This window comes from Bicyclus anynana, chromosome 5 (assembly GCF_947172395.1).
Source record: "Bicyclus anynana chromosome 5, ilBicAnyn1.1, whole genome shotgun sequence".
Taxonomy (NCBI): domain Eukaryota; kingdom Metazoa; phylum Arthropoda; class Insecta; order Lepidoptera; family Nymphalidae; genus Bicyclus; species Bicyclus anynana.
In genome coordinates, this window is record NC_069087.1 from 213,349 (window position 1) to 238,186 (window position 24,838).

Sequence of the window (24,838 nt, forward strand, 5' to 3'; positions counted from 1 at the left end):
ATATCAAATATTACTTTAAATGAATAACATTTTCCTTTTGCCTTAATTACATAAAATAATAAAAATTATAGTCTAAGTAAAACTGAGAACAGATTTAAAGTAGAGTTTCATATCCGTTTATACAATCACGTCATCAGCGTATGTTTTATTCAGCGTATTTCAAAACTGTCTCTTTACAGAGCTTTTTTCCGTAGCCTTTTTTCAGCGCGCCGCCGTTGCTTGGAAAATCTCGATATCAGAGTACAGCTCAACACATCGTCAGTGCACCCACGCATATGCGTCCCGATCGAGCCCTGCATCTATGTATGCACGGTCGCCATGGCGACGCGCCGCGGCCGTCGACCCCGCGCGACGCCGCCCGCCCTGCGCCCGCCCTACGCCCGTCTTGCACAATTTATTTGTAAACAACTAACATTTAAACCTATTTTTAACCTTTCCAAGTTTACAACTCCCGCGACACTGTCCACTAGTGTGTCTCTCGTTCACTTTGCACAGTTTAATCCTGTAATCCTTTTAAAACCCACTAAATTAAAACCCCGTAGATTAGGGGGAAAATGGATGTGTGCGTGGATAAAAGTGAAGTGTGTACGCGTATTGACAGAACGCCAAAGTGAAGTGAATTAGTGCGTTGTTCGTGATGGGGTTTGTATGGGGTGGATAGATCATACAGTTAGCGATGAAGTGGGCAGGGATTAATGGTTTTAATGAAGGATACATTGTGTTTGCGACTGCATTGTGATGGTGTGCGTGAGCCGCGCGCCGGCCGGGACTGCAGCAGGTAACACTTTGTTTCAAAATAATCCGTATGTATCTATATTTTTTAATACACTCATTTATGAATAAAAGCTTTTAGGTTAGAGACTGTTTTAGGTTCTGACTGTTCTCAACTTCATTTATTAATTTACACTTTTTTGAACAATGTTTATAAAATAAAGACCAGCCCTCCCGTAGGGGGTTATTTAAGCGCCCAAGCAACCGATGTTCCGGGCTCCTGAAAGAGGGACCTCTTCACAATACGCAGCGTCTCAAAGATCACTGCCTTCTGTACCCGACCCTTGATCCTACAATCAAGCAAAAGATTCTCAAGGTATTTGTCGAAGCTTGTCGCTATAATACCATTGACTGAAACAATTATAGGAACGAAAACAGTTGACTTAACATTCCACAGGGTGGTAATCTCGTGAGCAAGGTCTGATTATTGGGAGACGATTCGTACGTAATTCTTAATGGTACCAAAGTTTAGCAGATGTTACTTCACATTCTATTCAGTGTGAGATTTATGTTTATTGTTATTTGCTCGCGTCACACTGACTGCGTGTGTTGGCGCCAGCATGTTATAAATAACATCAAGTTGGTACCTGGCACCGTATAGGTAATTCAGTATACGGAATCGCTAGTATAGTCCACCACGCTGGCCCAATGCGGATTGGCAAACTTCACACACGCAGAGAATTAAGAAATTCTCCGGCGTGCAGGTCTCCTCACGATGTTTTCCTTCACTTCAGCTTCATTGTAAAAGAATCGCTATTAATGAATAATTACATAAGTACTGTATTTGTTCAACTGGACGCAAAGAAACTTGCTTTCAAACTAACTTTTCACAGACACAATATATCTCGTTGTAAGTCTTTGGCGCCAGCAGAGATTTATAGCGCATAACCATTCGTGTAACTGTTCCATTCATTGCATCCATTCATTGATAACTGCTCTGCCAAAACTATTTCTGTAAAGCTCTTATGTTTATTTCCCCAATTTTATTTTACAATATTTCTACTATGATCGTAAAAGAATAAAAGAATCTATACTAATATTATAAAGCTGAAGAGTTTGTTTGTTTGATTGATTGAACGCGCTAATCTCAGGAACTACTGGTCCGATTTGAAAAATTCTTTCAGTTTTAGATAGCCCATTTATCGAGGTAGGCTATAGGCGATATATTATCCCCGTATTTCTACAGAAACGGGAACCACGCGAGTGAAACCGCGCGGCGTCAGCTTGTATAAAATATAGATACTTTTTTTTAAACTGTAGTTAACATTCTGTCCTCTGACTGTGGAGCCTAATCATTAAAGCGTTCATGCGCTGGTCTTGAAAACACAAAGGTCACGGGTTCGATCCCATTCTGCTAGACTACACGCGTACCCACTCTTAACACAGCATTTACGAGTACTTGGAATCACTCAGGGAAAGGAATATTGGTCAAATACCAATAACCCTATACAATAATATTCTTTTATCTGTGTTAATTGCATGCACTGCACTATAAAGAACCTTTTCATAATAGGTACGCGCCGTTTCAAGCCATACTCCACCTTCTGTATCCGGCTGCATCCGTCTGTAGCTTAAGTAGCTTTTCCCTATGTTAGTGCCTTTCTGAGCAATATCGTACCGTATCGTATAGTACGGCATAGGATAAAATACTTCTACCATTAATAAAAGTAATTGGCTTGAGACCAATCTTTCTCTAGCCCTCGCATACCTACAAATTTTTACTAAAATTATTGTAATCCTTTTTATTAAAACGCGATTTTTCATAAAGCAGGAAATTAGGTACATTAGATAGGTAATGTTTTATACAGGTCTGCACGCTATGGTGCATGTTTGGTGAGCACGTACCATGATTTGCGTGCGGCGAATTAGGAAATTTATGGCTTTTGTATTAATAATGTTTTCACTTCTACCTACGCTTTTTTTTGCTAATCGCACGCAATGAAACTTGCCGCAATTATTCGGAAAAGCGAAAATTATTCATTCGGATGCCTACATAATATGTTATTTTCTATTTTTGGTATTTTTCGGCATTGTTTTTTAGCTTTTGTGAATTCTTCTTTATTTGTTCATCATCATCTCGATCCAACAGTCCAATTACTACTAAAAACATCTTTTACTGACATATAACTGTATGCCTTATGAAGTAATCATACCTTCCAATATTTAATTATTCCTCCATGTTTAGCTTTATAAAAATAATGGAGAAGCATTGACGAATTCGACCCACTCTCCAACTCTTTATACCTTTGCAAGACATGGGCAAGACATGGGTAAGACATAAAGATAGCCCAGTGGATATGACCTCTGCCTCCGATTCCGGAGGGTGTGGGTTCGAATCCGGTCCGGGGCATGCACCTCCAACTTTTCAGTTGTGTGCATTTTAAGAAATTAAATATCACGTGTCTCAATCGGTGAAGGAAAACATCGTGAGGAAACCTGCATACCAGAGAATTATCTTAATTCTCTGCGTGTGTGAAGTCTGCCAATCCGCATTGGGCCAGCATGGTGGACTATTGGCCTAACCCCTCTCATTCTGAGAGGAGACTGGAGCTCAGCAGTGAGCCGAATATGGGTTGATGACGAAGACATGGGTTCCCAACCGCCCTCTGGGCGTAGCTTTGTGGCCATATATAAGTTACACGGACACCGATTTCATTTTTAAATTTTCCGTGTCACGCATTACTCGTTTTCCGCGTAGTACCAGTCTGTATGATTCTGCAACTTTTCCCATCATGTTATAATATAGTCCTGTCCTGTTTCGAATCCTGAATCGAACTGTGAAATACTGAGCCTTGGAGATTAGATACTGTAGGCCTTAAGTTTTATTGTCATTAACATCGACGTCAGAATCAAACATTATCACTCAAAGCTCGCCAACCCGTGCTGGGACAACGTGGTGACGACGAAGATTCAAATGCCATTTCCAATATTACTGGACCATTCAAATATGCTGTAGATTATGACGAATAGCGCAAGATCTACACTAGTTGTTACAAGACATCGCGGAGCGCTTTCTTAGCGCGCCGGCGGCGGACAGCTCGTTACGCTCAAGATCCTCCACTCCTGGTTAGCTCAAGTGCAGTGGCACGTAGCTCGAGCGCCGAGTGCTGAGTCAGCACGTCTTGCCCTAGTCACCGAATGCAACAAGTGACCGCCGCCCGCTGACCTCGACCTGATTACCGCGGGCGCTAGTCAGTGACGTCACCTTGTGTTGTTTACCTATGATGTCCGCTCCGTGCATAATTAGGATCAGCAAATAATTACTAGAAGTACCTACCCTAGTGATATTTTAGTGTAGTTTATGACAGAGCTTATCTGGGAAAAGCTTAACACCAGCACCATGCTTGTTTCTGCTAACTACCTAAATGTTGTCGGGGAAATTAAAAGCACACTGAAGCTTATTACCGATACGCTTATGGGTGTCCTGCAAAGTGTTGCTCTGTCAGAGATACAGATGTTTCACTTATCATCAAGTGAGTCATCTCATCAACTATAGAACTTAACAAATACAAATTATAATAAAATACGTATATTTATCAATACACTACAAAAATCACGCACTGATGTCTTGTTCTGTATTGAGTCTAGTTATTCTGTGAAATCGGTACAGAATTAGTTAGTTTACCATGGAACTTTTAATGGAGAGAGACGGACTCAATCATACCTACTCGTAATCGTGTTACACAAATCGTAATAAGACAGCGTTTTCGACCAAGATAACCACAGAACATAAAGCAGTTATGCTGCTCTGAAACAAAAGTAACAGTAGACTAAGGTAAGTCTCTTCATGCAACTAGGAAAACATAACACGGAAATATACTAACTATCTAATAATAAAAGATAATGGTATTTAATCAAGAAAACTACGGGTATGAAAATATATTAATTTTTAGGTAGGTACATCACACTCAATCAATGTAACCGTAATTTTGATTGAGTGCCAATCAAACTCCGCTAAGTATGTGGACACGATAAACAAAGTTATCTAAGATCAATAGGCAGTGAGTCATGAGGTCCCACTGTGTCGTGGGTCTGTTTGTCCTCTAACTGGGTGACCCTTATAGAGCTGCCCTTGAGCGAGTTGGCGGCGCCGCGTCTGCTGTATCTCTACATCGCCGCACGCGCACGCATACAGACAGACTCATAGGTGAAATATTTCGTATTACATGTACATGTAGGTACGCGTATGTGAGTATGAGAAACATACGTAATTTACCCAGTTTCCCAGCTACAGTGGCAATAGGCGAAGCGCATGGCTCGGTGAATTAATGTACATTGGGATTCCAGGGTCCGTAAAACCTTGCCAACCTGAGACATAGGTGTTCAATCATTGTATCCTATGAATTCAACTCAATTCTTTTTTAAAAATATTCTTTTTAAAAATATGAAAAGATGCAATAACTTTAAAAAAATAAGAAAATTATAATAATAATAAGCTAAATTCACTTATTTCACGAAGGCTTAGTTTGTAACTTTACGACCGAGCGAGGGTCGGAGGTAATTATAAGACTTATTGCCCATTTAAAGGAGAGAAGGTAAAGAAAATAAAAGAAATATTTGTAACTGTAACCTCACAAAGGGATCAAGTAATGTGAGTAACACGTGAGTCAACGACTTCATAAACACGTCCACGTATTATACTGTCACCTTATTGGTAGGTAATTAGGTGTTACCTGTTATGGAGTACATCAACATTTCTTTGTTTGATTAAAGCCGATTAGAGGCCTTATTTTATTTGTTTTGGTCCGCTAACCCGCATCGGAACGGCGTGCTGGATTTAAGCGCTGCAAAGCACCACGCGTAAAAAAGAGCTCACTAAGAAGTTGCTCTAAAACAATAAATTCGGTCCGGAATATTGGTTTGAATAATGCTATATGATGAATAATAGGTATTAAAAAGTATTTAGATAGCATGGGTACGGTGACAGTGGCCTTATGACATTCATAATACGTACTATTATCGTTAAACGCGTCAAAATTTCTAGAGTGAAACGAACTGTCTTTAAAACATATTATTTGGCATCCTCATAAATTATAGTGGTTAAGAATAAATATTCCTATATTTCTAATATTATCATCACCATCGAATAAAATATGCTAACTCTGGTCTTTTAATTGAAATAATTAGTCCGATTCGTTTTAAAATTCAAAAAAAGAAAGGAAAAGCTAAGTCGGGGCATTGTTTATTAAAAATAAAGTTTTGCCCATATTTGTGTAGAGTACGTAAAAGCTAAATTGTGATAACCTCACAGTTTACATAGAGACATAATGTAATGTAATAGAGGCAATTTGATATATCTAAAATAGAGTAATAGAGATCGGTAGGCAGGGTAGGCAGGTAATTTATACTCTGCTTGTAATACAACAGGAATATAAAACCAAGAGGAAAAAACAGTATATTTAAAAATTGTCGACTACTTTAATCACAAAAATGTTTGAAGGCAACAGGAAGCCACTTTGTGACAAGAGCAAAAAGCCGAAACTGCGAAGCGGACATCGACCCGGCCGAGCCTGAGGGATACTCAACTTTTTGAAAGCCTCAATGGTTTTTCACTATTCATAACTTTATAATTAACAGCACAGCAGCTAATTAATGAGACTAAACTAAATACAGACGCTTATGGCACTCGCCTTGATTGTATTTTAAATTCATTGAACTTGAGAAATTATGCACTCTAAATATTACTGATTTCACCTGAATTTATTTAGAAATGATAAAATTCTGATTTAATTCACCTGCACACGATTTGTACAATTATAAGGATAAGTTAGCTTAAAAGCTGCCTATTGTATTCTCTCTCATTATTAGATTAAAATGGTTTTTTTTTCAATCTGGTTGGAAATCGAACTTATCAAGTTTAAATTGTATTGCTTTCTCGATTGCGTCCGAAGTAGCTCATAACTAGTTTATGCTTCTGAATGTACCTTTATTTTTTAGTTTTCCAATTGATTAGCTATTATTAATGTCATCTTACTTTAGAATCTTCATATGATAGAAATGCGGGATATAAATATACCTAACGTGAAGGTACCTATTCCGCACAATCTCCGGAGTGGCGGACACTGCGCCGCATGCACTCTGCGCCGAGTCAGCTGTTACTTATCGCTCGACTCTCGCCACTCGCACCCACTGATGTACTAGTAACCAATACAGATGTAAGATTAGCTTTATTATGTTCTGCACGCGCACGGTCGCACTGGATGCGCATTTTACACACACACACACACACTCAACACGAGACTGTGCACATTGAAACGATAATCGTAAAAAAAGATTACTATATGTACCACAGGCACCAGCTTTTTTTAATGGCTCACAACAGGGCCCAGCCTCCCTCCATATACTAGAGGAAATATGTACCCACCACTGCACGAACGTGGGTTGGTGGACTTGGATAACAGAGTTCGTCCGGAAAATTACAGCCGCCTTGCTTATTTCTAAGCCTTGCCTTGTTTTCCGGGTTGGGTTGCCGATAAAGAGACATGCATGTGAGGCCTAACACCTATGCGTCACGTTGACACCATATAAAGTGTTCGGCGATCGTGCCTTGCGAAGGGTTGCTTTGATAGATTTAAAAAAATTCCACATAGGTCGATCATCAGCTTGTTTGCCACCTATATGATTTATGAACCTTTAAGTCGTTGAATGTGCTCGGACCTTTAATCATATTCGCATTTGTCAAAGCCGAAGCAGCTGTTCGTTATCAGACTATCTCGCTGTTATCAGTAGCTCCGCGTCGCTCGGCGCGGCAACACGCGTGACGCGCACGCCGGCGAGCGACACTCGGCGCGGTGTAAACAACGATACGCGACCAAGTGCCTTTCCCCGCTCATCGCAGTTCGCACACTACACGTGGAATGGCGGACACATTCTGTAAACAAACAGACGAGAACATTTTGTTAATAATTGTAAGTTGATTTCCCAATTTTCACATTACAGCGGATTAAAGCAGTATCTAGTTATTGAATTTTTAACTCAGGATGGAATCTGTATTCCAAACTGTTGGTTCAGCGATATCAAACTTAGGTTGACTTTTTAAAACAAGTGTATAAATATACACTCAGATTGTTATTAAACGGTATGAGGTGGAGGTTGAGTTGTGAGTTCTGTTTGAAAATTGAAAAGCTTACTAAAAATGAAAAGCAAACGAAGCATAATATCATAATACGTCTTTTGGAGTAATAACGTATAGCATATATAGCATTTTATTTTTTCTACTCGCATTATATTTTTGTGCATGTTAATGTTACATTGTCGCTTGGCGCCTGTGACACCGATTTCGATAAAATTAAATGGAATTTTAATCGTTTCATCTTTATCACTAGCTTCGTACGACACGATGACTTTATTGAAGCATATGCCATATGGATCGGATTTGGTTTGGCTATCACATAATCGTGATATTCTAGAGTGAATAGGCTTTTCTAGGCAATCGTGTTCTAGGCTGCATCATCGCTGTCAAGCATGATTGCAGCCAAGCGCTCGCCTATTTAGTGTAAAACTAAGAAACACTTATTTCAGTTATTTTAATAATGTTTTACCTACTTTGGTAAACATAGGTATATCCTAGTTATTCATCTTCTAGGTACTTATAAAAGAAAAAGATTGAGCGAAATACCACAAGAGCATACACACTGTTTTACACTTCGTTTTTCGTGTTTTACTATCGGATGGATGTACCTTCCAAAAACTATTGTTAGATGTGTATTAAGAAAAATTTTAGTCGAAAAACATCCATAGGTCGAGGCATCAATAACCATCACGCCTCATTCCCATAGTGGCAGGCAGAGACCACGTCCTTCCACTTGCTACGATCCTTGTTTGTCTCCCTTGCTTCTCCCATTCTCATCATTCCTTTCATACAAGTTCGTCGGTTTGGGGTCTTAACCTGGCCTTTATTGTTAACAGGATTTGGTATCTGGTACAGGAACGTTCGCCTTGGCCTTCCCCTTCCAGCATTTCTGAAAAACATAAAAAGACTTCTAAATATTATCACAGAAAAGTACCCGCCTTTAGCCCTTTACATACTTACAAAACAGAAAACACCAACTTAATATCTTTAAATCTCTGACACAGTTAACTAACGACTCCCTAACCGGAACTCATTAACTGAGAAGTTATCTGTTTCCTAAACATTTTTTATCAGTTCAGAGATTACAACAACGTAAACAATAGATAAACAATCAATACCCATAAACAACGAGCAGTACTGCGTAGGTACAAACGGACCACAAGGCTCAAACTGCCTAGTTGAAGCCTAATTGTATATATGTATTCTGTGCTAGAGCCTACAATGGAAGGATAAAAGCCTCTTTTGTGGTCCCACCCCGTCAGGTAGAGCGGCTATCTAAAGCGCCTAACTACCCCATTTTAAATACCTGGGTCTTTTCAATGAAATGTGAATCATGTCTTGTCTTAAATGATATGATACATTTTGTGTATAAAATTAAAATCTCTATTTGTTATTTCAAAATATGAGTGTGTTTTTCAATTGTTTATAGTTATTTACACAATAACAAAACATAAACACGCTTTTATACAATTTTTGTCTGTCTGTATGTCCGAGATGTTTGGAGCGGTCGATTTTAATGGCATTTCTAATGAAAATAGAGGGAGGTTATTGAGAAGCATTTTATACCGGAGAAATACATGGTTTCTGCGGGATTTGTGAAAACCTGGATTTCATGCGGTCGTCGCGTCTGTTAGTTATTGTATGCTTACAAAAAATATCTTGTACATTTTAAGTTATCTTTCTAACTATTTCAATTATTCATGTTCTGTCGTTAATTTAAGTTAAACGTAGGGTTTAAAACATTATTATAAACAAACTGACGCCGCGCGATTTCACTCGCGTTGTTCCCGTTCCCGTAGAAATACGGGGATAATATATCGCCTACAGCCTTTCTCGATAAATGGGCTATCTAACACTGAAAGAATTTTTCAAATCGGACCAGTAGTTCCTGAGATACGTGCGTTTAAACAAACAAACAAACTCTTCAGCTTTATAATATTAAATTAGTATAGATTTAGACAAACGTATCACAACAACTACGCCGTAGTGTAACACTTTATATTCCGACTACCTACCTATTCGACAAAAATCAATATTCGAGGCGCTAAATATAGGACCTAAACGTAACGTACTAGTTAGCATCTTCATGAATGTGGCTATTATATTTATAGAAAATGATTTTACTATCACACTGGATGGGTTCCAGAGATTAGCGTGTTTGAACATACAAACAACTCTTCCGCTTTATAATGTTACTAGCAGACATAAGCGACTTCATTCGCGTGGAAAACCATTACCTTCTAATTTTATTCAAGACTTCCAAAAAGGTCACTGGCTGTGTTTGTGTAGTCTAGGATATCATAATTATTATACCAAATCATATATTATGTACAAGAATTAGCACAATCCGAATGTTTAAACAAACAGTTACCAGCCAACCTCTACAATCCTACATCGTACTAATTACCATTAGACACTTTAATTAACGAAGAGGTGTAGGGTGTAGCTTAATGCTAGATAGTAAATAGATAATGCTATCACTCATTCATGTAGCTCATTTATTTTTCTGGTTTCTAATAAAATAACAAACAAGCAAACCTTACAATTGTTATTTATCTAGATATACGCCATTAAAATATCATACCTATTGAATTGTAAATGTTTTTTTACGAACTATGAATACAAACAATACAATGAGTTATTTTATACGAGTAATCGCTTCTTCTGTATTACATAATCGACTGTTTCTACCTACGAGCACGTTGTCGTTAGTTGATATAATTATATTTTTAATTAAATCACCATGAACGTACCTACGCAGTGCGGAGTGGCGGACACCAACCGAAGTAGTCTGTGGCACCAACACTTATCTGTAGGTACAGCTACCTATCAATTGTGCGTCGACTTATCATATTATTATTATTAACCTTTGTATTTGAACTGATAATAGAGTTAATAGTACAGATTAGACAACCGTTTTGAGTTGTTTTGTTCTATTAAATTACAAAAAAAAAACAGTTTTAGCGCCATAATTTTTTCCTCAAAATATGAACTGTGTAACTTTTAGTATACCTACTACTGAGTACTTACTGTGTAACTAGTGTGTATCGTATTCGTATACTAACAACAGCCATCATTCTAAGTCTATTTAAATGGCCATTTCGCAGGCTGAAAATGCCGGACCTACTGGCACTATAGAGACTTCCTTCATTACATATAAGGTCATTGATCCATTGGTGATTGAACCATTGATCCAATGTGGGTGTTAAAGTTTTGACTCGTTTTTAACGTTGACGTTACTATCCGAGGCACAAGGATGTAACATCAAGAAGTAACCAAATAATTTCTTAACATTTTTTAGCAGAAAGAAGCTTTATATTTCACGTAATACTTCCCAGCCGGCCTATACCCGGAGGTCGAAGCCAGGGCACAAGATACTAACTGAGGCATATAAGCTAAGCACTGGACCAACGAGGCAATACAGTTTTCATATCGTCGTATAAATAAATTCTCAGTTTTTTGTTAAACGTAAGCACAGAAATTATACAGGGTGCTCGGAAGTATTTCCCGTAGCTTCAAGTCCACTTACAGGAGTCGAACTGCATAACCAGTTTTTTCAACTAAAAAAATTTCATGTTTTCATAGAAAGTAATTCAAATAATTCCGACTATTCATGTAACACACGCCCTTATCTATTCTTGCATTTTTAAAATACGTAATCGTAGTGGTATCGACGAGATACTGCAACTGGCACTCCACACTTCACTAGTAAGGTATTTTATGATATTTATCAATGAATAAGTTTGACTGGGTCATATTATAAGGAGCTATCGGCTCCTTATAATATGAAGGGACACAATTTAAGATCTATTTACAAAAGAAATATTTTTACTCCGAATAATAATTTTAGAACACAATATGTCCCTTAGACATTTTTAATTATTTTTTGTTAAGGAATATAACGATAAAAGTTATATATTACCTTAGAGAGAATTGCTTGTTGTAGCTCAGCGTCAACATCAGGTCATCATACATCACTGTTGGACTCTACAATCAGCGCCAGTCCAGTTATTACTTAGTTTAAAATCTTACTAAAGATAGTAATATGAAACTATTGACTGACTTTATTACGGGCTTCTTCTCAGCTTACACTACTAAGAGTAAGGAATCTAAATCTATTGAAAATTCTGACATTATTCTAATTGAACAAAATTAAGTTGATCAAGTAAACCTTATCCACAGCATGACGTAGTTTGTTTTGAAAATACTAAAGTTACTTATCGGTTCCGGAAATAATGCAAGAATATAATATTATTATATCAACCAAATTATTCGTCTAAAGCGCGTTAATCAATTAGGTAATTCAAAATAATTTAAACTGATTGGTATTTTTGTCATTTAGTAACAACCTCTTTTAAATTTTGCTGTATTTATATCGACACCGATGTAGGTAAGTAGGTGATAAGTGAGTCTTAACATGGTCAAGAGTAACTAATCGAGTTGGCGTCGTTGGCTGTAGAAATGTTTCTTATTTAAAAATTAAAATATTTTTTTAGATTTTTTATCCAATTTGATATCCTTATGTACATCACTTTCAATAATTAAAAAATTAAAGTTCGTTAATGATGGTAAACCACTACGTCAACTCAACGCGAATTTGTAATAGTAAAATTTTGATTTCTTCCAAATTTAACGATTTCATACCCCTATACTTCGTCGTCGATCGTTTCTTACTCACCAGTTATCGCTATATAGCGATAGCTGATTAATTTTTAAGGAACTCGTAAGCTTATGGTTCTAACTGCTAGTACAAGTAGTTCGGACTGTGCGTTGTTATTATGTCCCTCAGTTATCCTTTTACATAGATATACATTTATATAGTTATATATTGTGTGAGAGAAATCACCGCATGTGCCGACACGTGCCGCCAGCTCCAATCACTGGTTTTCCTCAACCTGAGAGCACGACGCGATCACGTTTCCTTACAGCCTGCCACGATGTCTCTTGCAAATAAACATACCATTGCCGAATACATGTTTTTTTTTATTTCAACTTGTTGTTAGGCCTATGAATGAGTTCCTTTCTTTCAAGAAATTTTTAGTAGGAGCAGTTAGAAAATTGGATGACACGCACACGTGCCTCATAGAGCACGTTAAGTCAAATAATGACAGTTACAAAGTTCAACATTATAAGCGCACCAACTCATACTTGTCTACCTATTTGAATATGATGATGATGATTTATTGAAAAAAAAAAATTGAGAAAAAAAATACTTGTTACGAGAAAAATAGAATTTATTTTTAGAAACAATATAATTAATAAATTCAGCAGTGTTCAGTGATGATAACAACACAATGGGATGATAACAGTTATCACACGGGCGCTTAGCGCGTTTCATAGAAAACATGAAAGCCGCACCGCGCTTATCATTTGAACTTCTGCTACAACTAAACGTTTTATTTATATTATAGTTTTTATAACAATTCGAGTGTTGACAGATTTATTAGAAATTAAAAATACCTAGTAAAAGTCTTAATTGGATGAAAAGTATTTTTTTACTTTATGCATGCAGCTGAAAAAGTAACTTATCATCTAAGACTAAAATACTTTTTAAGAATATTAGGCAAATTTTTAAATATGACCAATATTTCTGTTCCCCTCCAACTAGTCGGAAAAGACTATTAGGAGTGGGTACGTTAATAGCCCAGCGAGCGGGGATCCAACCACCACCCCTTAGTGATGTGTCCGGCCACTTTACCTTGAAGCTATTGGAGTTCTGGGCTAATAAACTCGTACATAGAAATTCAAGTGCTCGAAATTACTGTTTTCTGTAACCTAGTTTCCCAAAAGTTAAATTTAGTGTGCACTGTTGCCTCCTAAATAACTAAAAATATTCCACGTGGCTGGTCACGCCGTCTCGACATAAGTTCTAAATCGATAACGTATTAGTACCTGCTCACTAACTTAAACATTATGTTTTTTGATAAATTTTTCGCTTTTTAAAGTTAGACTTTAAAAAGCTGAAAAATTACTTAAAAAAGCATGTGCGCCTCGGGACACTCGACATAAGTGATAACTTAAATCTACTGTCGTATGTGTAAAAGAAAGAGAGGCCAATCAGAGTAGCGCCGTAACGCATTACGTTACACAGCGGTTCCATAAGAATCATAAGATGTCATCCCTTCAACAGACACACTTTATCTAAAAAAATATAAACAGGTTCCTTAGAAACTGAATGTTTTATTGTATTTATTTAAAAATATTTGGTTCAGAGAATTAATCGACATTTGACGACGATATAATCATATAAATATTTTTATTATTTTAAATGCGACCTCACTTTATATTATGTAAATAATAATAATAATTAATGACCAAGTTTTCACCTGACAATAAATACAAAATAATAAAGACAATAACATCGTAGTAATTAATTACCGTGTTATTCATCGTCGTAGTAAAACTATTTATATTTGTGCGGTTTTACCATTTATACGTGGGTTATTTGTTGAGTCAGCGTCTTGGAACTTGTGTTTATTATGTTTGCACGTACTATTTTACTACTGGTTTGTGTTTAACAAAAACTTTAAACTTATTGGAAGATGGGATTTAATTTGGCAGTCGTAAATAAGGACAACTTTATTGACCAGGATTATTGTCCAGCAGCAGCACCAGCAGCATTGTTGTATATTTTTTCTTAGGGGGCAATATTAGGGTAATATTGCCCCCTAAGAAAAAATGACAGGAATTAACGCGTAGCACAATCTTGTCCTACATATTTCCATTAATATTATCAATATCAATATGTATGCGCAATTAGACTGTCTCATACGACGAATAAACAATTTTATGCAGCATATTGTTGAGTATTAGTACAATGAAAATCAGATAGTTCGAGTCCGCAGCCACTACGCAAGAGGTCAACACTTGATACCATAGTATCGTGATCCATAATCCTATCGTGCGGCATTACCTCATATACGAGTACCTCAAGTACCTCGACAGCTCACCGCACAGCGAGCACTGCCGTGCACCCCACTACCCCCTGTTTTATTTCCGCTTTATTACCACCCGTCGATCGCTACAATTGATCTTATATTATGATTACGCCAACTAGCCTTAATAACCTGGCTGTTTGTTGACCCCATGTGTGGCCGACCTATACAATCGTTCCATAGACTATTGTCGCCTAGGTTTGGATTAATGGGGTCTGTAGTTAATTGTATTGTTTGAGCATCTACTGTCCATACTAATTGTGTCTATAAAGGTAACCTTTTTGTCCATTAGTAACGTAGTCACAATACCTGTTCTTCTTTTTGTCTTACTTAGCCTGATCATGAAATAACCTGATTTTTCAAAATCACACAGCGGGATTTTCATCTCTGTTTTCCGTTGTTTTCCTCTCCATTTCTCTCTAATTCTGTAGCCATTAATCACATTGTTCGAGTTCTACTTCTTCTTTTACTCTTTGTGTCCATAGAAAAGTACTTCATCACTACATGTAGATAATAGTCAGAGATCCGTAGACAATTTTTTAAACTTGATAAATTTTTTTACTTACGAAAATTCTTGATAAATTGGATGGTAGTGTATCAAAAGTTGTTACTCACCGGATGTTTTTTACTGTTGATTAATTAATAGTTATACAGTTTTAAAGCCACATTATCCTACAAATTGAGTGGTACATTATCTCGTTTCGACGCTCCGAAATTCACCAGAATCTCGAATTATTGTAAATAAAAAAGTTGATCGTCTCATCGAGATGATGCTACTCACTAGAAATTCACTTGATAGTAATCAGATGGAAAAATATGATCTGGATCCCTGACATTAATGTTAATCTTCGAAAAACATAAACACATTTTCTTCACCTCTTGCTTTATCAGTACTCTATTCCTGTTACCTTGAAGCTCCTAATATATTAAATATCAAGTATAAAGTTTATTCTCATGGTCCATTTCTACATATACCAGAAAGGCTACATTTTGAAAAAGTACCTAGGACTTAAAGGACTTACATACAAGATGGAAGTTTGCAAGGAAATCTTGTAATTTTTTTTTGTTCGCAGTTTGTGTTCGCCCCAAAATTAATTATGAAGTAAATATTCATATCCAAAGCTGACCCCAACATTTTTAAGCAAGGGACGTATCAGCTCAAGTGCTGCGTTGTAATGAGAACAGAACAGTAAACGCGTTTGGTAAGTTTATGTTAAAACATTGGGGTTGTATCAAAGGAGGCGTAATGAATGCGGCGCGGCGTCGCGTAGCGCGGCGTAGGGCGGCGTAGGGCGGCGTAGCGCGCGCTTTGTGCAAATTACGCAAACCTCATTACGAAGGCTCTCCGCCAGACTGCTGGCTGCTCCGGCGCTTTGTCGCATCAGCGATCGATAGCACCTGGCTAACCTGTCATCTGTTTAATGTATCATTTTCTATATATAAAACTAGCAGACTTCACGCGGTTTCATCCACTTAGTTCCCATTCCTGTAGGATTACAACTATATAACTTTATTGACCGAGTAGTTCCAGAGCTAATGAATGATAAAGTAATATTAAGGTACTGATGACCCGTTCATGGCTTCGCTGGCAGATACATAGGTGCCTAATCTGCAGTTTGTATTTATATGTATACGATGAAAACTTTGATCCAACCTTTATTTAGTAATTTTTGCGTGAAATGGTAACAAACACTCGTACATGTAATCTAACAAACTTTCACATATTCTGTTTAGTAAATCGGTTCTATTGAGTGCCTGTTTAAATAAAAATATCATGTAAACCATTCCTAACCTGCATTGTTATAGTATATACCTACGGTAAAAGCATCTCGCCACTGACTCTTCGGTTAGATGATTACACTCTGCGAAAAGCGGCGAGTTTATCAAGGGCTATCCTCCACGTGTAATTACGCGTGTCTCCGCGCTCCCGGCACTCGAGCATGGTCCGCGCCAGCCGCCGCCGCCGCCGCCGCCGCCGCCAGCACCACAATAGACCAGCGATCGATAGTTCAGCGACTCCGGCCCTTCATTACTAGCGCCTGTTGTGATGCAGCTTACGTTGCTATACGAACAATGAACACTCGTTGCACTGTTCTTTAGTGTTTATTGTGTGCTTTGGTATGATTGTTACAAATTAAACTGCTAATTTGTAAGGGTAATTAATATTTTAAAATTTACAACAATTCGTCTATCTTCTTTAGATGTAAGTTTGTACGCGTCTATCTTTTAAACTACAAAATAGATTTTAATGCAGATTTCAACAATAGATTAAATAAATCCACAGGTTGAAAATCAAGCACCTAGTCTTCGTCGCGATAGTACTTTTAACTTATTATAACTATTTGTACAATGTACGGTATAATATACCACGAACGCTCAATATATACCTACTTTTCAGCTCAGATGCAATTGATGTAACATCAATGAAAATGTCTTCAAGTCTATCTATTTAAGAATCCATATTCGAGCAAATACAAAAATTGAATCATTATCAAAGGTCATTGTTACCTGGATTGGCTCTACAGCCGCACAAAGCTCTAGCACGTCCGAGCAGTACTTCTGCTACAACACTCAGCCGGCGCTCGCCGCCTGCGCCCCTACTCAGCAGCCACAAAAGCCTCAGTGCAGTTCCATAGTACGAGGACGGGCGGGACAATGGCGCAGGGCTGCCAGCGACCCCTGATTGCTTTATTTGTTCTTTCGGCGCAATGCATATTACTATTGTGCTATTTAGCTCGGAATTCATGAAAAAATGGATACTTTTATTATTATACTCCAGTACAAATTTACGAGTACCTTTTGTATGAATGAAAAAAAGATAGTAGGTATCTACGTAGGTTTGTATTATTTGTTACACGATAAATTTGCACGAGGTAAAAAAACTACATATGTATCAATTTTACACGCATCAGTGAATTAAAGTATATAGTGTGGTTTGCTAAATCGTGTTTATTAACCTAGCAAAGGTTTCACAACAATACCCAATCTGTCTCTGAAATCAAAATTAAACCTCAATAGAAGTGAGCGTTAATTTGCGGTGTTCATTACGTACAGTGAATTTATTTATTTGAGCCATGAATTTATTTTGCTATTTTTCGCGTAAACTTACATTATCATGCATTCAATGCTGATCACAGTCATGTTTTCACCGTTTAATTTCGAAAACAAAATTTCTTCAGCAAATAAATAATAGATTAGCGAATATCAAGATGATTCTTACAACATAGGAATCTTCAAGCCAATTGAGTGTGTGAACTATTTTAGGCAAGCGGATATTACGGATCATCGCCAACCAATAAACGTAAATAATAATAACAGTCATGCTTTAGTCTTTGCCTACGTAAGTACCTACTGCTAAGCAGGTAAAAATGTAAATAATTAGAAAATGAGACAAAAATTATATACTCTGAATCACTCTCACATCACGTCATAGGTTGAAATTTCTTAAACAGATTTTAATGTAAACTGAAGGTTTGCGCAAAAATTACACTTGCATGTAAAACATAATCCTCCTTCGACAAAGAGTAAAAGAATGTTTGCGGAAAATCGCCAACCCTAACGAAAGCCATCAACTAACAATAGAGCTGTTCTTCCTCGTGCTAATGCAGCAGTCTGTGCTTGCAGTGCGCGACTGATCCACCACTCGCTACAGCACTACAACCTAGCAGTACACCGCTCCACTCCCTTCAATTACAATACAGCAGTCTAATGCAGCAGTCTGTGCTTGCAGTGCGCGACTGATCCACCACTCGCTACAGCACTACAACCTAGCAGTACACCGCTCCACTCCCTTCAATTACAATACAGCAGTCTAATGCAGCAGTCTGTGCTTGCAGTGCGCGACCGATCCACCACTCGCTACAGCACTACAACCTCGCAGTACACCGCTCCACTCCCTTCAATTACAATACAGCAGTCTAATGCAGCAGTCTGTGCTTGCAGTGCGCGACCGATCCACCACTCGCTACAGCACTACAACCTCGCAGTACACCGCTCCACTCCCTTCAATTACAATACAGCAGTCTAATGCAGCAGTCTGTGCTTGCAGTGCGCGACCGATCCACCACTCGCTACAGCACTACAACCTCGCAGTACACCGCTCCACTCCCTTCAATTACAATACAGCAGTCTAATGCAGCAGTCTGTGCTTGCAGTGCGCGACCGATCCACCACTCGCTACAGCACTACAACCTCGCAGTACACCGCTCCACTCCCTTCAATTACAATACAGCAGTCTAATGCAGCAGTCTGTGCTTGCAGTGCGCGACCGATCCACCACTCGCTACAGCACTACAACCTCGCAGTACACCGCTCCACTCCCTTCAATTACAATACAGCAGTCTAATGCAGCAGTCTGTGCTTGCAGTGCGCGACCGATCCACCACTCGCTACAGCACTACAACCTCGCAGTACACCGCTCCACTCCCTTCAATTACAATACAGCAGTCTAATGCAGCAGTCTGTGCTTGCAGTGCGCGACCGATCCACCACTCGCTACAGCACTACAACCTCGCAGTACACCGCTCCACTCCCTTCAATTACAATACAGCAGTCTAATGCAGCAGTCTGTGCTTGCAGTGCGCGACCGATCCACCACTCGCTACAGCACTACAACCTCGCAGTACACCGCTCCACTCCCTTCAATTACAATACAGCAGTCTAATGCAGCAGTCTGTGCTTGCAGTGCGCGACCGATCCACCACTCGCTACAGCACTACAACCTCGCAGTACACCGCTCCACTCCCTTCAATTACAATACAGCAGTCTAATGCAGCAGTCTGTGCTTGCAGTGCGCGACCGATCCACCACTCGCTACAGCACTACAACCTCGCAGTACACCGCTCCACTCCCTTCAATTACAATACAGCAGTCTAATGCAGCAGTCTGTGCTTGCAGTGCGCGACCGATCCACCACTCGCTACAGCACTACAACCTCGCAGTACACCGCTCCACTCCCTTCAATTACAATACAGCAGTCTAATGCAGCAGTCTGTGCTTGCAGTGCGCGACCGATCCACCACTCGCTACAGCACTACAACCTCGCAGTACACCGCTCCACTCCCTTCAATTACAATACAGCAGTCTAATGCAGCAGTCTGTGCTTGCAGTGCGCGACCGATCCACCACTCGCTACAGCACTACAACCTCGCAGTACACCGCTCCACTCCCTTCAATTACAATACAGCAGTCTAATGCAGCAGTCTGTGCTTGCAGTGCGCGACCGATCCACCACTCGCTACAGCACTACAACCTCGCAGTACACCGCTCCACTCCCTTCAATTACAATACAGCAGTCTAATGCAGCAGTCTGTGCTTGCAGTGCGCGACCGATCCACCACTCGCTACAGCACTACAACCTCGCAGTACACCGCTCCACTCCCTTCAATTACAATACAGAACGATGCAATTTTGTTATTGTTATTATTTCTAAAAGATATTAATTACTATACGACTTTTAAAAAATTAAATTCTTCTTCAAATGTAAACCTACAATGATTTGGATGATAATATGTTCAGATATCTAGTCTCTAATGAATCCACCATCATACATAGGTATTCATATCCGCGAAGGGTATTACGTATTAGAACCGAAATCAAGCCAAAATCAACGTCTATCAATCACCAGAACCGGCCCAAGTCAATATAGTAAAAAAACCGAAACAATGAACATGAAAGACCAACGTAACAGCTTTTCAGGTTTCTTCGCCATAGGTGTAGTTCTTTTGATTATTTGACAATCACTATAATTATTCGTATAATGTTGTTAATTATTACTTGTTAAGTTATGACGGAACCGACGATTGAACGTGCTCTGCGAAGCACCAACTCCCACATCCGGGCTGAGAATTTTTACTAAAAATTTGTAAGCATAAAGATTTATCATTATTTCAACCCCAGCCAGGACTCGAAACCAAGGCCTTGTGATCGATAGCCACTAATGCTAACCTAATTACAAAAAGCTTAATTATTAAGCCAAATAACGAGGCTGTAAAAATCAGTTCAAAACATCAAACACATTTTTATTTTATTAAGTATATTTATTTATTTATTTATTATTAAAAAAACACTCAACCGAGCACGTTCAATTTCTTGTTACCTTTATTTCGCACTTGGGGATGTATCATTGTAATATAAACGTACCGTCATCGCTTGGTTTATATTTAGGAGTCCTTCACCTTGAGTGAGATGTGAACTCTGCGGGAGGTCGTCAGGTCGCGGGCCTGGTGTGCGGGCGCGGAAATTGTGTTACCGGTTATCGCATATGTATTTGGTCTAAGATCCCGCATTCCTGAATATATCCTCATATGTCATTAGTGCTATGAAATAAACCAAGCGTTAGCTTTTAGCGTTCTCTGTTCTGTGGAATAAACGCAATTTTTCTTCGATGTTCATCGTTTGAGATATTTAATTTCTTAAAATGCACACAACTGAAATGTTGGAGGTGCATGCTCCAGGCCGGATTCAAACCCACGCCCTCCGGAATCGGAGGCAGAGGGCCACTGGGCTTTCATGGCTCTTACATTAGGCAATATAAAACATACATTATATCGATGTACAAATAAAACTAGTTACTTTTTACGGTAGAAAGTTAGCGATTTTTCAATATTTGTAAAGACCGTTATGATAAAAGTCCATTTTTTGTGGTATTCAAAAGTAAGAAGATTAAGTATCTTCTTACTTTTGAATACTATTTGCTTTAATTTGTAAAAAAACAAAACTTTGGGAACAACAATGCAACTAACATAGTTCTGAGGAATTGTGGATATAATTCCTCAAAACTTTGTTTTGCGAACGTATCCACCATCCATAATGATGGTATACTCGTAATTCGGTAGTTCAATTGGATAATATTATGGTTTTCCCTGTTTGCAAATACGAAGAGATACTAGTAAATAAGGAGGAAGTTAGTGACAAACTATAATATTTGTATAATTCGTATTATATCAATTTGCTATTCGTATGGACAATTTATTTAATTCTTATCAAAATATTTTCTTTTCTGATAGACAAGTTTTCCGACTATTACAAAAAAGTTAGTGTATTTAGATTATTTCAATAGTTATTTAAATGTAAATGATTAAACTATAAACCTCTATAGCTCTATATACGGTTATGGGAACCACCATAGTCACGGAATTAAGAAATACATGTAAATCGCTTGCGTTTTGAAAACTCCGTACCCGAAGGTGTGACCTAAATGAACACGCGTAAATCGGCACAGGGTTCGATCCCGAGCTATTTGTAGGGGAGGGTAATATTGGTCATGTCAATATGGTTCATTTTAACATTAAAAGTTCTGGGAAAATAAAACAGCAAAACATGTATTAAAAACCGCACAGTAGGTAGGTAGGTAGGTGTCAGACAGGGCGGCGGCCAGCACCCGCTGACCTGTATAAGCGAACCAAAACAAACCAAATCGCGCCGCTTCTCGGTACTGATATCAATTAAATTCATTTACTTCGAAGTTCAGTGTTTTATATGAAATGCACCAGTTACCAGCCGATAACATAAACGTATACCTACTCGCAATCATATAAGCAATTAATTAATTATTATCAATGTTCAACCGAATTTTTTGTAATAATGAGGTGCAGCCTTGGCCTTGTTAGATGTTAACGATGTCTAGTTCTACTACTATAGGCCGATTACTTAACGTTTGCATGTAGTAGTTATCTATTAATATTGTGTAGAGGAAACGTTTTGTTTGTTTGTTTGTAGCGAAGTGTCCGAAGATACTAGACCGTTTTTTAAAAACTATTTCACTGATGGAAATCTACACTATCAGCAAGTAACACTGACTGCAGATATTTTATCCTCATATTTTCACGGAAACGGCAACTGCGCGGGTGAAACCTCGAGAGGTCCACTATATACCGAGGTTGCTAGGGTGAGAATTTTACTCTTTCTTACTTTAAGACTTGAAGGATACTCATTGTGTACTCTTAAAAAAACAACAGTAATAGGTTTTGAATATTGAAAAAATAATCGATCCTTCAATAGGGATATTAAAATATAATGTAAAATGGAAGACTAAAGATCAAAGAAATGAAAATCCAGTCTATAAATAATTTTGTTTTTAAAACGTTTAAATTAAAATTCAATAAAACAAAATCCGAAGTAGGTACTTGTATATATTACATATTCTGTGGTAGAATCAACGGAAACCAAGATTTTCTTTTTACTCTGCCAAGATCGTAAAAGTTATTTTTCACAACGTGAACGTTAGGAATCTTTCTAAGCATGCGGGCATCTTGTATCTATAAATAGGTGCTTTATCCAAAATTTGGGACGATTCAACGTAGTGGGTGGTCTGACAAAATCGATTTGCAGTGATTCGTAAAATATCTACCGAGATGTATTGCTAATCACTTCATTTATTTGCGGTGGGAGTGTGTTCGAGAGACGACTACCAACAAAATATCTGTAACCAATTTATAGACCTCTGCATGACTATAAATGGAGCAAGTACTATATCTGAACGGATATTCAAACCTGCATCAGTAGGATTCTACCGCTGCGGAGGGAGAAGCAGTGGAGGCAGTGCCAACGCGGGTCGTCATGGTGCCCTTTAACCCTATACAGTGTACAATCGGGTCACAAGTCCTGGATTCTGCTTAAAGTTTCTCTCTCTGCATCAAGATGAACCCAGTAACCGCACGAATAATCCTTGGAATTATAAGATTCTTGTCTTTTTTATACTATACCCATAACGTCATTTGGTATCTATTATTATCACGTATTTTTTTTCAGCGTTACATGACATGATAATCAAAAAAAAAATATGAGTACCAACTAGACCAAACTATTAGGTACCTATTGCAAACCTTAACAGCTAATCATACATAAATATTCATATTAACCAATTGTTTATGCTTATCTGATGGCTCAGCTATAACAGACAGACGTACAGACCTATCTAGGATGCTAGGCACTGACACGGTATACATAGTCAAGGATACGGCAGTAAGTGCTTACTTAGTTATACCTACTAAAAATAGGCACATTTTTTATAGTTATAATTGACGGACCTGATGGTAAGTGCAGAACCATCGTCTGCAAACAGAATAACACTTTGCATGTAAGGAACACGCCCTACTAAGTGTTGCCCTGGGTGCATCTATCTGAGGTCTAACTAGGTGACTGTTAAGCCTTACATGGAGTCTTATTCAGCTGTTTGACAGAGACAAGCATGGGTGTATTACTTTTCCGGACGTGCTCTATCAAAAAAAAAACTCTATTTGAATGGAAAATGACTCTGTTCCAAGTAGTTGTTTCCATAAAGCTGCTGCAGCATTGCGATCTAAAGAGTGTGGCTATTACAGGCACATAAATAATATAACTGGCCCATTAAATATACCTTTGACATCAGCTTTACAATTTAGGAAGTGTTCTTTGGTTTTCCAGTAAAATTTTTCTGTGTTAAAAGCATTCATTGACAATGGAACATGCATCTGCATATTTTGTCAACTATTACTAAAATACGAGCTATTTATACTATATATCCTAATATATATCCTTTCCTTGCGCCGCCAGCTCCTAGACTATATCGCGCTGCATTTACAGCAACGTTGACTGAATACAGAGCGCAGTGAGTCGGCCCGACGCGCAATTACACGGGATACCTAACTGTCGGCGCTGTACCGATTTGGATAATGATGTTCCATTTGGTAGTGCATTTTGGTTCGCTGCAATATCCAGTGCATAACAATTTTTTTAAACAGTATTTATAGTCACTGGTACAGATATAGTTCGCGAGAACAGACGCGTGCATTACACGGTTGTTTGTGGTGTGTAATCATCCAATAAATCCAATTGATTATAATATTAAAATGTTCATAGTCGAATAACTATAAGTAATAATCATCAAATTAAAATCAATAAGATATTGGATAACCCAGCAGTTTACGGTAACATAATAAGATTTTATATTTCTAAATACATATTTTTTATTCTCGCTCAAAATTCTGGCAAATTATCATAATCTAGAGGTGTAGGTGTGTTTTAATAGTTTCGTCAGATGAATAAACTACAGTATTTGTTAAAGCTTCTAAAGTAGATG

The 24,838-nt window shown here is 38.1% G+C and overlaps 1 protein-coding gene across 3 annotated transcripts in view; it reads left to right on the forward strand.

Moving 5' to 3' along the window:
• Nucleotides 1–642: 642 nt before the first annotated feature.
• Nucleotides 643–24,838, forward strand: part of LOC112052596 (rhomboid-related protein 2) — a 32,053-nt gene continuing 7,857 nt past the window's right edge. The window contains exon 1 of one of the 3 annotated variants that reach the window (XM_052881588.1): nucleotides 643–778. The gene's annotated coding sequence lies outside the window, so the exon portion shown is untranslated. Of the gene's footprint in view, nucleotides 779–7,512; nucleotides 7,680–24,535; nucleotides 24,567–24,838 lie in introns of those variants that run through there. The other 2 variants (XM_024091742.2, XM_052881589.1) reach the window with 2 other exon arrangements.